We start from the raw sequence: 15,405 nt of genomic DNA, 5'->3' as shown, positions 1-15,405 counted from the left end.
TATGTAGGTTACATTTCGACACTACACGGCTTTCGTTTAATGCAATAAAGAGTTTTTGGCCATTCTGGGCAACGTTCACACCGTAAGATCAAAGGTGGAACCTAAAGAGTTATGAGTCAGGTTAGTAAATCCGAGCGCACCATCCTCTAAAATTTATAGCAGTGGTTTATATAATTCCTTGTTCTATACCACTTGATACAGGATACCACCGTGCTTGGGTTATAAAGCATTCACAATGACTCGATCGCATACTTCTACTTTCTGTAAATTTAGTTAGTAGATTTATGATGTTTGATTTTACGATAAGCGCTGTTATTTAGTAAGTAGCTGAAATAAATATATTTTATTCTACTGTTTTCCCTGCTTTCGTTTTTACAGTCCATATTTACACGCAACCGGGTTGATCCCTATCTTTTCTGGACGCTTCAAGAGACGAAGCCCCCAAAATATCATGGAGCCACCTTTCATAGGTATGAAAATAAGCAAAATTAGATTCTTCCTATTCATCTGCGCTTAAAAAAAATGTTTTTTCTTTTTTGGTTTGTTCAAAAACGTATATTTTAAAATGTAGAAAAATAGCGTAATGTGTGAGTTTTAGCGACGACATCCATTGGGTGCCCCGTACATTAGCTGTAAACCACCAGTCTGTCTGCGAGGAGCTGTGCATTGTCTTAAATTAGATCTGTACAAGATAATCCGGGGTGGCAGGCTGTGGGGGGGGGGGGTTAAATTAAGGAAAATGTGGGTTGGGTGGATTGGCACATTCTGTTATCTATCAATCTTGTTTTCCACGCCGAAGCCTGCGAAGTTTAATACATGAAAGCAAAACAGTGGTTAGAGGGAGAGGAGTGCGGGGAGTCTGAGGGCACTGAGCTGGGAGCTCTCAGTGAAGGAGTAGCATTGGGATGTGAAGCCAACTTTTTAAATGTGTCATAGAAAAGTAGATTATGACAGCAGGACTCTATAAATGGATGCATGTCTTTTTTCAGCCTAACTATGTAACTATGTAGTGCAGTTACCTCCACTATAGCATAACCAAGCCTAACCAGCAAGAAGTAGCTTGGGAATTTCTAGATGAATCTCTGCAGTTTGGTTTTATAACTATTATAGTACAGAAGCACATTCTCACACTCTCTTCATTCTTCCGCTTAGTACAGTTAGGGCAGAGTAAGAGCCCCGGCCAGCGATACAAGGGCAAATCCCGAGGTGTCTAGGTGTAAGTGTTCAAAGTCTTGTTGTGCTACATGTGTATGTTAGTGTCAGAGTACGAGTGTGTGTGTTTGGGTGCATGTGAGTGTGTGTAGTGTTGAGCGTCTGGTTGTGTATGTGTGGTTATCTGTGTGCATTTGTGTTAGTGTGTCTGGCCATGTAAGTGTGAGTGTCTGAGTGTGCATCTGTTACTGTGTGCTAGTGTTGAATGTCTACTTGTATTAGTGTCTGGATGTGTGTGTTAATGTATTAGTGTGTGTGCATTTACATTAGTGTTGAGTGTGTGTGTGTGTACGTGTAAGTGCAAGTGTTCCTCCCAAGACAGTCTCTGTAACATCTTAACATCCCAACATTTTGTAAAAACAGCTTTAATTCAGACAGTTCCCAAAGCCAGCAGTATTTTCCTATCTGACCAGCCAGGAAGGACAGTCCAAAACCTAGCCTTCTGCTGCTGATATCCATTTACCTATCTGAGAGAAGGATATATAACCATTTCAGGGGTCCCTGCAGGGAAAGACCTGTAAACCCCATCAACCAGCCCATTGAGAAGAAGTGGAGAGGTTACTGAGAGGTGAAGGCGTTTGGGACAACTATACTGGGCAGTAAAAGGAATGACTATACAGATATAGAGGGAGGTTATATTGGATGTTAGGGGATTATAAAAAGACTATATTGAACAGTAGCAACGGTGAAATAATATTAATGGCACAGTGTTAACACAATATCTTACTGTTCTAGTGCGGCAGCCTCAAAAAGTTGCCCGCCGCGTCTTCACGAACAGTCGGGAACGATGGAGACAGCAGAATGTAAACGGAGCCTTTGCTGAACTACGCAAACTGATCCCCACGCATCCCCCGGACAAGAAGCTGAGCAAGAACGAAATCTTGCGTTTAGCCATGAGATACATCACCTTCCTGGTTACTCTGCTCGGTGACCAGCACAGCCCTCCTCCGAAACAATCCCCATTAAAGAGACTGTCACCCCCTGTACGGGATCTTCCTCCGAAGGGGAGGGAGAGCCCCAAATTCAGGATTAATGGCGTGAAGGATGAACAGAAATGCCTGGCTTATGGGGAAACGGTATCTCCAATGTCTGGAAGCTGCGGGGACAGCGTGGAAAGTGAAGAGGATGATGTGGAGAGACGGAGCATTTCACCTCTCCATAGCACTCCCAGGACTATGATTATGTCAGAGGCCGAAGGTAGTCGGTGAGGGTTGGGGTGCCAGGGAAAAAGAGCAAAAAATGGGGGTACCAGTCCCAATAGGGATATGTCGGCCATCATATATTCAAGGGGGGACTGTTTCCATAACAGTCCCCCCTTGAATATATGATGGCCGACTGTCCCTAATCCTGACAGATCCTACCGGCCATGATCCCGCATCCTCTTCACCTGCAGTGGCGACAAATTATCCCTACTGGATAATATCCCGGTTTCAGGTCTTGGACATGTCCCTCGGATCTATATGTCCCTACACAGGGCAGGAATTACCATCAGGGGGAACTATTGAACTGAATGGTGTTTCGTAGGAAGGTGCAAGGCTTGGCATCGTGTCATCATACATGAGCATCAATGGGGTAGTCTCACCTACTGCAAGCATCTTATCACATAGGCGTCGAAGGCAAGGGACTACACATAATAGCATAAAAGCAACAATAATCACAATAATCAGTAAAATTATTCCCAGCTGGACCAGGGCTTGCTTCCATCCTTTGAGCCATCCAAACCATTCGGCCCATGGATGATCGATTCCGGAGTTGCGCTTTAATTAATCTCCTAGAGAATTTAACTTTTTAATAACCGTAGTTACTTTCCCGTCTGGGCCGGTATTATCTGTAATAAAGGTACAGCAGGTTTCTTTGATCATTTGACAGACCCCCCCTTTCTCTACCAGGATCATGTCTAATGCCATACGATTCGTGAAAGTCATCTGGGTCGCGGCATCCAATTGCTCCGACAGTCCTTGGAGCGCGTCTCGAGTGTAGTTGAAAAATCTCTGCTGATTATAGTAGATATAATTAATCCAATCAACATTTTTATTTACGGTAACAATTGGAAAAAGGGATTCGAAACCGGCGGCTACTTGATCTCGGGCTTTATACTCATCTGGGACCCCCCTAGGGACTCCTATTGCATCTATATATACACGGGGGTCGAAACTGCCCTCGGGTGCCTTTGGGACACTGCGTCTTTCGCGGAGCATGGTGGACTGGGCCTCATCAGTTTCTGGCTTTTCTGACATTATAAATAATGGCATTATAGCTTTGGCCAGTGCACATTCACCAGTCCAGCTACCTTCTAGTCTGGTGCGCAGTTTCATATCCCCACATAGCCAGTAGATGTCTCCCAGAGAATATACCTGATTTTGTGTGAGGGAACCGGTCAGGTTGCTGTATTCTGCACAACTACCGTCAGAGAATTTACCAAGAAACTTGCCAGTTCCCTCGGTGTTTGAAATACAAGTGTAAGTACCAGAATATATAGTAATTCCTCCATTGAGTTTGGGAGCCTCGATTAATAGGGGATATTCTCTTTTCCACTTTTCACATTCAGTGAATTTGTTACTGGTATTGGTATAAAGACTCAATAGACATAACAGTGACTGATAGGCAACTGTAAAGGTACTGTTCCAAGATGCGGACGGGCTCTACCGCACACATAGCAATTGGACTTATTGTGCTTAATGGTAGAATATCTCATCCATTCAAGCCATAAATTAATATCATTATACCCGGTTTCTATGGCTACAGTATCGTCATAAGTGGGATTTGCAATAGCTATCATACGTTGGATGGCGCGCAGGGCATTGTATGGAATTTCTGGTTGTTTTGAGACTGGTTGGTTCGAGGGGTTTCTTTTGGGGACTGGTTGTGTTGAGGCTCTTCCCATTGTGAATTATCATACATATCCTTAAAATAGAAGGGGGCCTTGCCGCTGATGGCACCATATTTGTAAATCCCGAAAATATATTTTCGAGCATCAGTTGGTCGTGGATTCTCTATGGTAAGAGTGTACCGTTGATTATCACCAGTTCCGGTGGACAAAAGAGTCATTCGTGTGAGCAATGATTTACCATATTGGTCTTTGAGAGCAAGGGCTTCATGGGGCTTATATCCCCATTTGGTACCTGAGTTAGTTATGACAGAGCCCCAATATCCGCAGTCGTCCCCCCATTGCCCTCCTGCATAGCATATATACCCAACACATTCCCCTATTTTAACATCACAGTATCCGGGGTCAAAGTTGTAGGTAATATCCCCTTCTTTTGTATACACTGTACCAGTGAGTATTCTGGTGTAGCGTCTGGAAATACAATCTATAATGTGACAGGGTTGGAATGAGAATGTGGCTACTGTTGTGCTACTGGAGTTGTACCAAAAAGTGGGAGGACCTGTTTGTCGTGCATCTCTTGTAATGGCTACCCGACCTCCCTGATGACTGATAGCTTGAGCTGTAGACCCTGTATACCCATGAGATCTAACCATGTTTCCCCAAATATACTGCAATATAAGCCATAATAGCGGGATGCCCACTCTCTTGTAAAGGATATACATTCTAACGCTAAGGCGTTTCCTTTTGCTTCCATAGTGTCAGCCCGTGAGTGTGCCTTAATTTTGATTACTGCAACTTGTTTCGGGAGTAGGGCCGCAGTCATCAAAGCTTCTACTGCTTTCCCGTTCTTGATTGGAGTCCCTGCTGCGGTGATATAATCTCTTGCCTTCCAGATGACTCCAAAATCATGTACAACTCCGAAGGCGTACCTGGAATCCGTATAGATATTCGCGGTAGAATCTTTGGCCATAATGCAGGCCTCGGTGAGGGCAGCTAGTTCAGCCTCCTGGGCCGAATGATTCGGTTGTAGAGCTTTTGCACAGAGTACTGTGGTGTGAGTCATAACCGCCATTCCCGTATGGAAGCGACCGTTGTCATCGGCATATCTGGAGCCGTCCACAAATAGGGTCCATTCTGGGTTCGAGAGTGGGGTATCCTGTATGCTCGGAGGCGAACCGACTTCCGCTTGCATCATGGTCAGACAATCATGTGGGTCGTCTTCGGGTGGTACATCTGGAAAATCGACATTTGATGACTGTGTATGCCACGGTAGCTGTTTCTGAAGATCTTCTTCTGTGGCTAGATCAATAAAATCCGTAGACGGAATATCAGAATACTCCCCCCTTGGAAGTGGAAGGAGGGCAGCCGGATTAAAAACATTGCATCGTTGAATAGTAACATTGTCGGGCAACAACAGACTCCCTTGGAGACGAAGATGACGCTGAGCAGTGAGATGGGTTGAGTCTGTTGTAAAATAGCTGAGATATCATGTGGAGCTAGAATTGTCAAAGGATGTCCGAGAACAATATCTGAAGTGACATCCAGAAGACAGCTGGCAGCATGAATAGCCCTTACACAGGAGGGTGCTGCACGAGCAACTGGATCCAAACGTTTGGAGTAGAATCCGAGGGGACGATGTCGACCACCGTGCATCTGAGTGAGAACGCCTGTGGCATGGCCTTGTCGTTCCATGACATAGAGACGGAACGGAAGAGAATAGTTCGGAATTCCCAAAGCTGGAGATGAGGCAATCATTTGTTGTAGAGCGTCGAATGAGTCCAATGCCTCTGGCGTTAGATAGAAAATTGAGGAATACAGTCATATAGTGTTGCATCAGATCAGAAGCATCAGGAATCCATGGACGACAGTATGAAATGAGACCCAGAAAAGTCTGTAGTTGATGTGGAGTTTCTGGCGGGGCCAACTCCAAGATGGCCTTTTTCCGTGCCATTGTAAGGTGTTTACGGCCTTTGGTAATACAATGTCCCAGAAAAATCACTTTCTGAAGGCATAACTGTAGTTTCGATTTGGAGACCTTGCAGCCAGCCGTGGCTAGAAAATAGAGCAGATCCAGGGTAGTTTCTTGACCCGTGGATGAATCTGGAGTACAGAGAAGTAGGTCATCCATGTATTGCAGGAGTTCAACTTCCGGGTGAGCGTCTTGCCATGAAGAAAGCACCGAAGACATAGCTTTGCTGAAACTGGACGGGCTGTTTTGAGCTCCTTGTGGCATTACCGTCCAGGTATATTGTCGACCAGCATGAGTGAATGCAAAAAGGTATTGACACGAAGGGTGTAATGGAATAGAGAAAAAGGCATTAGCAAGATCAATTACAGTGAACCAGGATGCCGTAGGTGGGATACTGGACAGAAGAGTATGAGGATTCGGCACAATTGGGGCATCCAGAACCGTGGCTTCGTTGACAGCGCGTAAATCTTGTACCATCCTATACACTGGAGGCTGGCCTTTGATCTGTTTCTTTTTGACTGGATACAATGGAGTATTGCAAGGAGAAATGGTAGGTATTATTGTACCGGATTCTAGGAGTGCAGATACTTGAATAGATATTGCATCTAGTTGGGCCACTGATAGAGGATATTGGGCCTTGTATGGGAGGATCTTTAAGCATTACTTGTACCGGCGGGACGTTGAGACGTCCAATGTCCATGGGTTCAGAGGCCCATAGGGTAACTGGAAGATGGTCAAGCAAGGTATTCAAAGAATTAGATAGATCATCCCAGGTTTCGGCAACAGGATCATGTATTACTGCCATAAGCATACAGGTTTCTTCAGGGGCAAGGGCGGTGTTGAGAGTGACAGTTCCTTTGTCAGTGAAGGAAATATTGGCTTGGATCTTGCTGAGAAAATCTGCTCCTAAAAGATTAAAAGGGCAGGTGGCACTGACTACAAATTGTGCTAGGGTAGATGAAGGCAGATGTATCGAAGAGCTTGTAACGGGTAAGGGGCGTGTGAGTGGGTTGTGTTGAACCACGTCTTCTAACCCGCTGCAAGGAAGCTGTATATCAGATAGCCAGGATTGTAGTGCATCTGTCTCACAGAGCACGCTGCGAGCAGCGCCCGTGTCCACAAGGAAAGAACAGGGTTTTCCGGCAACATCAAGTGTAATTTTCGGGGAAGGGCCGGAAGGAGGGGTGGAGACGGCCATGCAAATAGAGTCCCCCTCCTCCATTTGCTCGCCTATTTCCTATTGTTGAGGAGGAGGTGGAGGAGGGAGGGAACTCTGGTTCTGATTTTGAGCCTGGTGGGCAGCCCACAGATGGCGTCTACGACACACCCTTTTTATGTGTCCGACTTTCCCACATCCGTAGCATTTACGACGTTGTCGCTGCCCATCTGTAGTCTCATTTGCGGCATCGCCTCCTGTCATTACTGCCACGATGGCGGACTTCTTTTTGCTGTTACCTGCTTCCAATCCTTTCGCGACTTGTATCAAAACTTCGAGATCCATTGACCTCCATTCCGGGCGGCAGGTGGTGAGTACTTTGTTGAGGTCAGGGCGGAGGCCGTCTACAAAGGCACGACCCAGCATACGAATGTGTGCCATTTCTTGGAGTGAGAATCCTAGATCACGAAAATGTTGTTTGATTCTGTGGGCAAATTTCTCCACTGACTCTTTTTTCTTGGGTTATATCCTGTAGGGATACGGTTTGTTCGGACAATCTGTCCTTCGCCTAGATTTCCAGTTGCTTGATGAACAGTTGACCTGATTCAGTGGATCTGGGATCACAAGGTGGATAAGATGGGTCTCGTATCTGGTTGAGAATAAGATCTGCGTAATCTCCTGATTTGGCTTGGATAATACTGACAAGGTCAGACCAGGTACATCCATAGGTAGTCCAGGCCTGTGAGATTTTCCGATAAAATGGCATTGGGTGAGTATCGGGTTCGGGAAGGTTTTTGACTATTGTATACAGTTGTTGCGGATTGAATGCTACATACTTGGAACGCGGCTCTGTAGAAGCGAGACCATCTCGTGGAGTGACATTTTCTGCGGCGCGTCGGGTGGCTTGTACTATGGCTGCAGACATAATCTCAGCGAATTGAGGAGAAAACGGATTGTTGGGATTTATATTCCCCGTGGATGGTAGCTGCGGGGCTGACGTACTTGAAGGCTGTTCAGTATCAGATTGTCGAATATGTCTTATGCGGCGATGGCCTACAGGAGAACGTACAAGAGGCAAGGCCTGGTAAATACTTCGGGATTCCTCCTCCTCTGAGCCCTCTTCTTCTGATAGACTGTCATGAGTACCTATTTCTTCAGTGGTGAAAATAGATGGGCCTAGTTCCCATCTCCTCAGCGGTGAGAACAGGCGGGTCTTGAAATCTGGGAGAGAGTGTGTATTTGGGCCTAGCTCCTCTTTGAGGTTTAATTGTTGGTTTCGGTCCAGGTAACCTTTTTCCCTTTTTAAGTACCATACCGTCGTCGGCATCGGATTGGGTCCTGGCAGCTGTTGCACCCTCAGTCGTATCTATTTCCTCCCCGTCTGCACTGTCGCCTGTGCTCATCATCATTATCGGGGCAGTAGTGCTGGGTGTAGGTCCCGGAGGGGTAACTACATGAGGAGCGGGTGGAAATAGTACTGTTGTAGGCCTCTCTAATATTCTCCCTCCTTGGATTAGTATACCTTCCTCGGCCTGATCGTGTATTGGGGCTACTTCGACATTAACGATCGTATTCCCCTTTCCCGTTTCTGCATCTCCCATAACCATAATCGGGACCATATTTTTGGGTGTCATTGCTGAAGTAGGCAACACAAATGTACCATCCGGGTTAATTACGGGGTACAGTGACACCGTGGTAACGGTCATGGAGGGTAACAGAGCCGGAGGTAGGCCTGAGCTTTGGGCGTTGTCTGGTGTTAAAGATGGCGTCGACGTTTGCGCCGGATATAGCGTAGAGGGTGGATCAGGCAGTGGGTGGGGATCTTCCATTATCCCACTATAAATAATTGGTTGGTAAGGTGCGTCACAAGATGGCGCTGATGCCTGTGCCGGACATGACGTGGTAGGCACATCAGGTAGGGGGCGGGGCGCCTCACAGTACAGACAAAAACGACGATCCCCTGACATCATGGCATTACAGGCTGGGCAGCTCCACCCCTTATCCGACAGCTCGGCGCCATTATAGGGCGGTGGCGTAGACGATACTGGAATCTTACACAAGTATCTCGAATGCTTTTCATCATACATTTCTTCACCACCTAGCGATTTAAATTCTTTGCTACAATCTAGCCAAATTCTGACAGTATCTTTTAATCCATCATCACTCAATCTCCCTGCTTGGTCATTTAGGAGGTTTTGCCAGGTGTAAATCGATAAGGTTCCCCCTTTGGGTATTTTATATCGTTTTTTCCAACTTAGACAATTGCTTAATGTATCTTTTCCCTCGCCTGACGGCAACTAAGTGGAAGGGCGTACAGAACTCACTTGGAACGCTATTATCGTTCCCCATTCCGCAACGGTATCGTAACCTTGTCCGCAAGCGTCCGAAACCTTCTGATACGAGGCACACACACACTGTAGTAATATTATGCACTGGGCTGTCCAAAATACTGTTAGTCTTACGGCACCGTCTGGGATCAGAGCAACTGGGTTGATCAGGTGTAGACTTGTAACACTTTACCGATTCCTTCCCACTACAGTGCGTTTGCCAGAAAACGGAGACTCCACAGTTCAACAAGTACATTTATATTCATATAATTTGGAGCAGTTCAACATTTGAAGAAAGGCTTTATTGGAAAGCATCCAAAACAAACCCACATCTCATTTCCCTGTATGAGTTAACCAAACCTCCCTTTTAAGTAAGGGAATAAGCTGTAAATAATGCTTATTTAGTCCTAAAAAAACAGTAAGAATTAAAGATCTAGGATTAAACATGGCTTGAAGATTCCCATGCAAGCAATACAAAAAACAACAACCATAGTGTATAGAACTATCTCTCAATTTGCAGTATCCCATAGTAGCTCTATCTCCAGGCCTCGGGGGCCACAACCAGGACAGATTTTCCGGATAGCCAAGCAGGAGCACGGCAGCTTCAGTCAAAATCCTTGGAACGGAATACATCACTTGTGTTTAAAGGAAGGGTTTACAAAAATCCTGGTCTGTTTGTGGCCTGGAGTTCCACAGTCTTGCTATAGGCGATATTTCACATAATATATATATATATATATATATATATACTGCTGCACTAGATTTTCAGTGCGCACTCCACACAATGCACAGATTTTCAATGTGCATTGTGTAACCGGGTTGTCAGTATAAATGTTTCCATAAGGTGAATTAAATGGAGTACAATGTACACGTTTGTAACACCGCCTTCCATACTAGAACATGAATCCGCACCAAGTTTTCTGACACAAAAGGACTGGATACAAATATTTCAAAGCTACCACCGATGACATGACGCCAGAATATTGCTACAATTCCCATAATACATAGCAACGCATGGGTTCGGAGGGCTGCATCTTCCATAACAGACGTGCGGACTGGATATAACTGGATTGTAAAGCAGTGAGGCGCTGTTTTATGCTGGGTATGTGTTTTAACTATCGGAACCAAGATGACTTGATGGGTCCTGGTGGTTGAAAATAATGTGTAAAATAAACAATAAAAAACGGAACGTACAGCTGTGTACTTGCCATGCAATTCTGTCACAGGAGGGAAAACCTAAATTCATACACTACGTTCCCTTTGAGGGGGGTATTCAATGAGTGATTGAGGTTTGTATTCAGACACCCGGCAGCCATTGTCCCTAAAACCTTACGCCTGTGCAAACATTAATTGGAATCCTAAAATAATCAAGCTGGCTACTAAAATGATCACCGTGGTATCTGCATTCTACATAGCCGTTACCATCCTTACCGTAAGGTCTAAAAAGGTCCGACACATCTGGGTGATTTATAAAGGTACTACTAGCACATGATACAATGCCTGACTGATGCTTGTGGCATAAAGATCTATGTAAAAACATAATTACTAGCCCTTCTACGCAGCTCCGTTGCAGATGCAAAACTGTCACTTCAGATGTCGTGGCTAATTCTAGTGTATATATATATATACCGTATTGGCTCGGATATAGGCCGCACTTTTTCCCCCCACTTTAAGTCTTTAAAGTGGGGGTGCGGCCTATATTCGGGGTCTAGCGCCCGACGCCCGGGACATGCAGTCCCGGGCGCCGGGCAGGCAGCGGGGTTAGGATACAGATCCCCCGCAGCGGTGCAGGGGACCTGCATCCTACTCCCCGATACGCTCAGACAGCCTCCCCTGCCAGCACTTCCCACGGGGGGGGGGGGGGGGGTGCCGGCACGGGAGGTTGTCTAAGAAACCAAAAAAAAAAGCACCAAACTTTTAGGGTGCGGCCTATATACGGGGGCGGCCTATATCCGAGCCAATACGGTATATATATGTATGTATATAGTATGGTACTATATATATATATATATATATATATCTATATATATCTATCTATATATATATATATAAATATTTTGCCAGACTTTGCACCTACAACACTTTTACAAATCACCCCCACTTACCATCCAGATACTTAAACCTATGGGTTTTCACTACCAGCAACCTACTTATCAAATGATTTAATACGCTATATACTTATCAAACTTCATACTTGCTAAACGTCACTGCGTGTTCACCTACCTATGGCATGTGTTGCCTTATTCCATTGTTATCCTTTTTCTACCATCACTTTACTATTTATTTAGTTATTAAGATGTAGAAAGTTCGGCTCCAGTAACATTTTGGTTGCCGTACAAGTATCAGGTTACAAAGATAGAGGAGTGCACAACCTAAAAAAAAGCATAAAAGGCCTAAAAATTCTAAATCTCGGCTCGCTGCTAGAATAATAATGAGCAATAGGTACACAAAGCAAAGCAAGGACTCAGCGCGTGCCCAATGAATACCATTAAAAAACACCTAAGGCATAAATATTGGGGATTCCGTCACAGGATTTTGGGGTACTTTGACGTAGGGGCCGGCTAAGCAATATCTGGCGCAATCTCCAATATGTATGCCTTAGGTGATTTTTTTTATTGGTATTCATTGGGCATGCGCTGAATTCTTGCTTTGTTTTGTGTAATTCTTCTCGTGCGCAATTAATATTTAACCTCAGACTTTTCTGTACACGGCCTGCAACAGCAAACTGACTAGACTTGGCTTATGTTTTAAAGAAACACAAAATGTGCCACCTGTATAGCCCAAGGATATCAAAAATCATCAAACGCATTAACTATTTAAGAAAAAATATATTTGCTATCGATATACAGGATCAAGTCCAAGTCTCTTTCACCTTGTAGAGAAGTTTCTTATACCATCCGCTTGGAGGGTCATCAATAAGCCACATTTCAGACAATCTACTTGCTTTTATATGTTTTATTCTATTTATAGTTTACAAACTGTAGTTCCGTTTATATATATATTTAAATAATGTAGTCATCATGGCAGCTGAGAACCATATTCACTTACTTCCTGTTAATGCTATACAACTTAACGTGAAATCCAGCAGTAAATCCCACACACCCTCGTCGCTCGATCTCTATTTACTGTATTTATAACACACAGCAACGCCTAAAACATATCTAGCGGGATTTAAATATAGCAAGGGAAAACATGTATACAAACCAAATCACCTGCTTTGTGACATCCCAATGCAGCTGTATATGCAAAGAAGAGGTCATTTGCATGCCAAGACTTGTGATTAGACCGCAAAAGGAGGAATTTATACGCTTCTCGATGATTCTACCATAATTTAAACTACTAATGTGTACTCCAAACACATGCAAACACCGGTCAGCTGAGACGACCTCTTTAGTAAATGTAACATAGCCTTTTAATTTGCCCCCTATTCATGCCAGAACCCGTTTTAACATTATATTTTACCCCATTTGTATTATTTAATCCGCTTTTCATGTTTATATGTAAACTACAGACAGGTATTTAGAATAAATGCACTGGTGAACAAAGTTGCCCTAATATAACTTTTACAAGTTATAAGTTACAAGTTGTAGAACTAAGACACGTGATTTCCACCAGAAAAAAACATATTTGCTTTAAGATTAAAAATATGTAAGTTTACTGATGTCTGTAAGAAAAGTCATGATTACAACATAACCCATCAACAAAAATAGTGGACTCCATATGCTTTAACAAGGAGCATCGTGACAGCTGCAAATATCACAAGCCAAAAGGGGTGGGGGTGCCTTGTTGTAGGGCAGCCATATTGGTCTTTTTGTTCCAGGACACATCATTTTTAGCGTGTTGCTGACGTCCACTTTTGTGGTTAATAAAGGAAACAATAAATACACTTTTTTTTTTTTTTTAAATAAAGAAAGATATAAAGAAAAATAGCAATTATGGACTGTCTAGTTTTCAAACATGGTTTTATGGTATGTCCCAAATAGGACATGGAGGCAGAATGATCACATGTCAAAATTCCACTTTGAAAAACTGCATTGTTCGTGTTCCGAATGTGGCCTTTTAACCCCAAACAACCCAACAAACCCATGCATTGCTGCTTTTGCTGTACTTAGAAGTTGCTGAACACCTATTAGGGTTTTGTTTGGCAGAGAACACATAACAGGAGCTGTAAAGTTATACCTAAATTAGAATGTGTCTGAAAAAAACAAACATAAACCATGGCAAACTTTGACAAAGGCTGGTGCTAACATATGTGGAAAGGGTTAACATACTTGCATTAAATCTGTGTTGTATCTGTGAATTAGTATCTGTGACTGAATGAGCATATGAATGAGTGCATTCATGTTTGTGAATGAGTAAATGAATGTGTGTTTGGCATAGGGGGGCTGTAAGTGATGTGCAGACTCCATACTGCTGACATCATCAATATACAAGGGGGGCAGCTAGCCAGGTTTCAGAATGTATTTGGTGCTTGTGCATGATAGGAGTGTGATTGCTGTTAGCAATCATATATATTTAATATAGCAATCACACTCCTATCATGCCCAGGCAACCAGTACATGCTGGAACCTGGGCATGATAGGAGTGTGATTGCTAACAGCAAAGTTGGACAGTAAAATCCAATAACAATATTAATATATACATATATGATTGTTATCAGCAATCACACTCCTATCATGCCAAGTCAGCCAGTACATGCTGGAATCAGGGTATGCCTGGCATGATAGGGGTGTGATTTCTGTTAACAATTATATATATTAATATTGTTATTTAATGTTTTTTGTCCAATTTTGGTGTGTTACTTTTAATAAAAGGTGGTGGTTGGGGGGTCATTTTTGGTTTTGGGCAAGTGAATGCAGAATTTTCGGTTTCAGCCCAGAATTTTCAGTTCGATGCATCCCTATTGGTTATATCACAGTTAATGTTTGCATTAAGCAGTGATCAGCATTCCTGCCCAAATCCAGGTTTTCTCTATCTTTGAGAGATAATTTGAAAAAATATTGGCCTCTAGTTGCCTCCCCCTGGACAAAAAAAACCCAACAAAGTTGGTTATCCTTATTATTGAATTACCACACTGAGCAAATTCTTTATGGTAGTTCTATGAAGTCTGCTCCTATATAGAGTGGGGTGGTGTTGTATGCAAGTGAATCATGGAAGATATCACAATTTGAGTGGCATTTCATGAAAAAAAAGGAGTAGCTGAAGGTAAATTAATTTCGGGTCACTGCAATACAGCAGCACACGTATGCAAGCCCAGGAGAGGAAATCCAATTTAAAACAATATTTATTCCAGTTTATTAAAGCTAAATCCTCTGTCTTGAAATATTAGCTTAATGTACGTTGGTGTCAAAACACAACCATAGTGGCAAATCTACCCCAAGCCACACAGTAATGGTGAACCTCTGGGCCTATACTGGATCATGATCTAGGCAGCTCCACAAGGCATTTCAATTGGGGCAGCCTACTATAACAACATCATTTAAATCCCCTCCTGCTCATCCACTCTTTTAACTATTGAACACGTGGATTTCCAGCCCTCACTAGAGGAATCTTCAGAGGCAGGTCTCTTTAGGGTAAATTATGATGTCATTAAGAGAAGAGATGCAGGGATCAAAATAATGGAGGGAGGAGATTATATAAATGGCACTGGGGGCTCTAAGTTGTCTCTTCATCTTTGTTTGTTGGCTGGGATATTTCCAACGTATTGATATAAACTTCCACTACAACACATAACTATTATCGGCACAGCCAAGGTCATCAACCGGCACTATCGGTCCACAGAGGAAATGTGAGTGGAAGTGGAAAGGACATGTCTCCACATTGTTTACGCGGTTAGCAGACTTGTCATCAAAACTGGGTTTACGCAAGCTTGTGGTTTTGCCGTTTGAATTACACAAGAGAGGAAGACAGAGTT

The sequence above is a fragment of the Sceloporus occidentalis genome, unplaced genomic scaffold (assembly GCF_023333645.1).
Source record: "Sceloporus occidentalis isolate IW3139 unplaced genomic scaffold, rSceOcc1.0.p SCAF_205, whole genome shotgun sequence".
Taxonomy (NCBI): Eukaryota; Metazoa; Chordata; class Lepidosauria; order Squamata; family Phrynosomatidae; genus Sceloporus; species Sceloporus occidentalis.
This window is presented reverse-complemented; position numbering follows the sequence as displayed.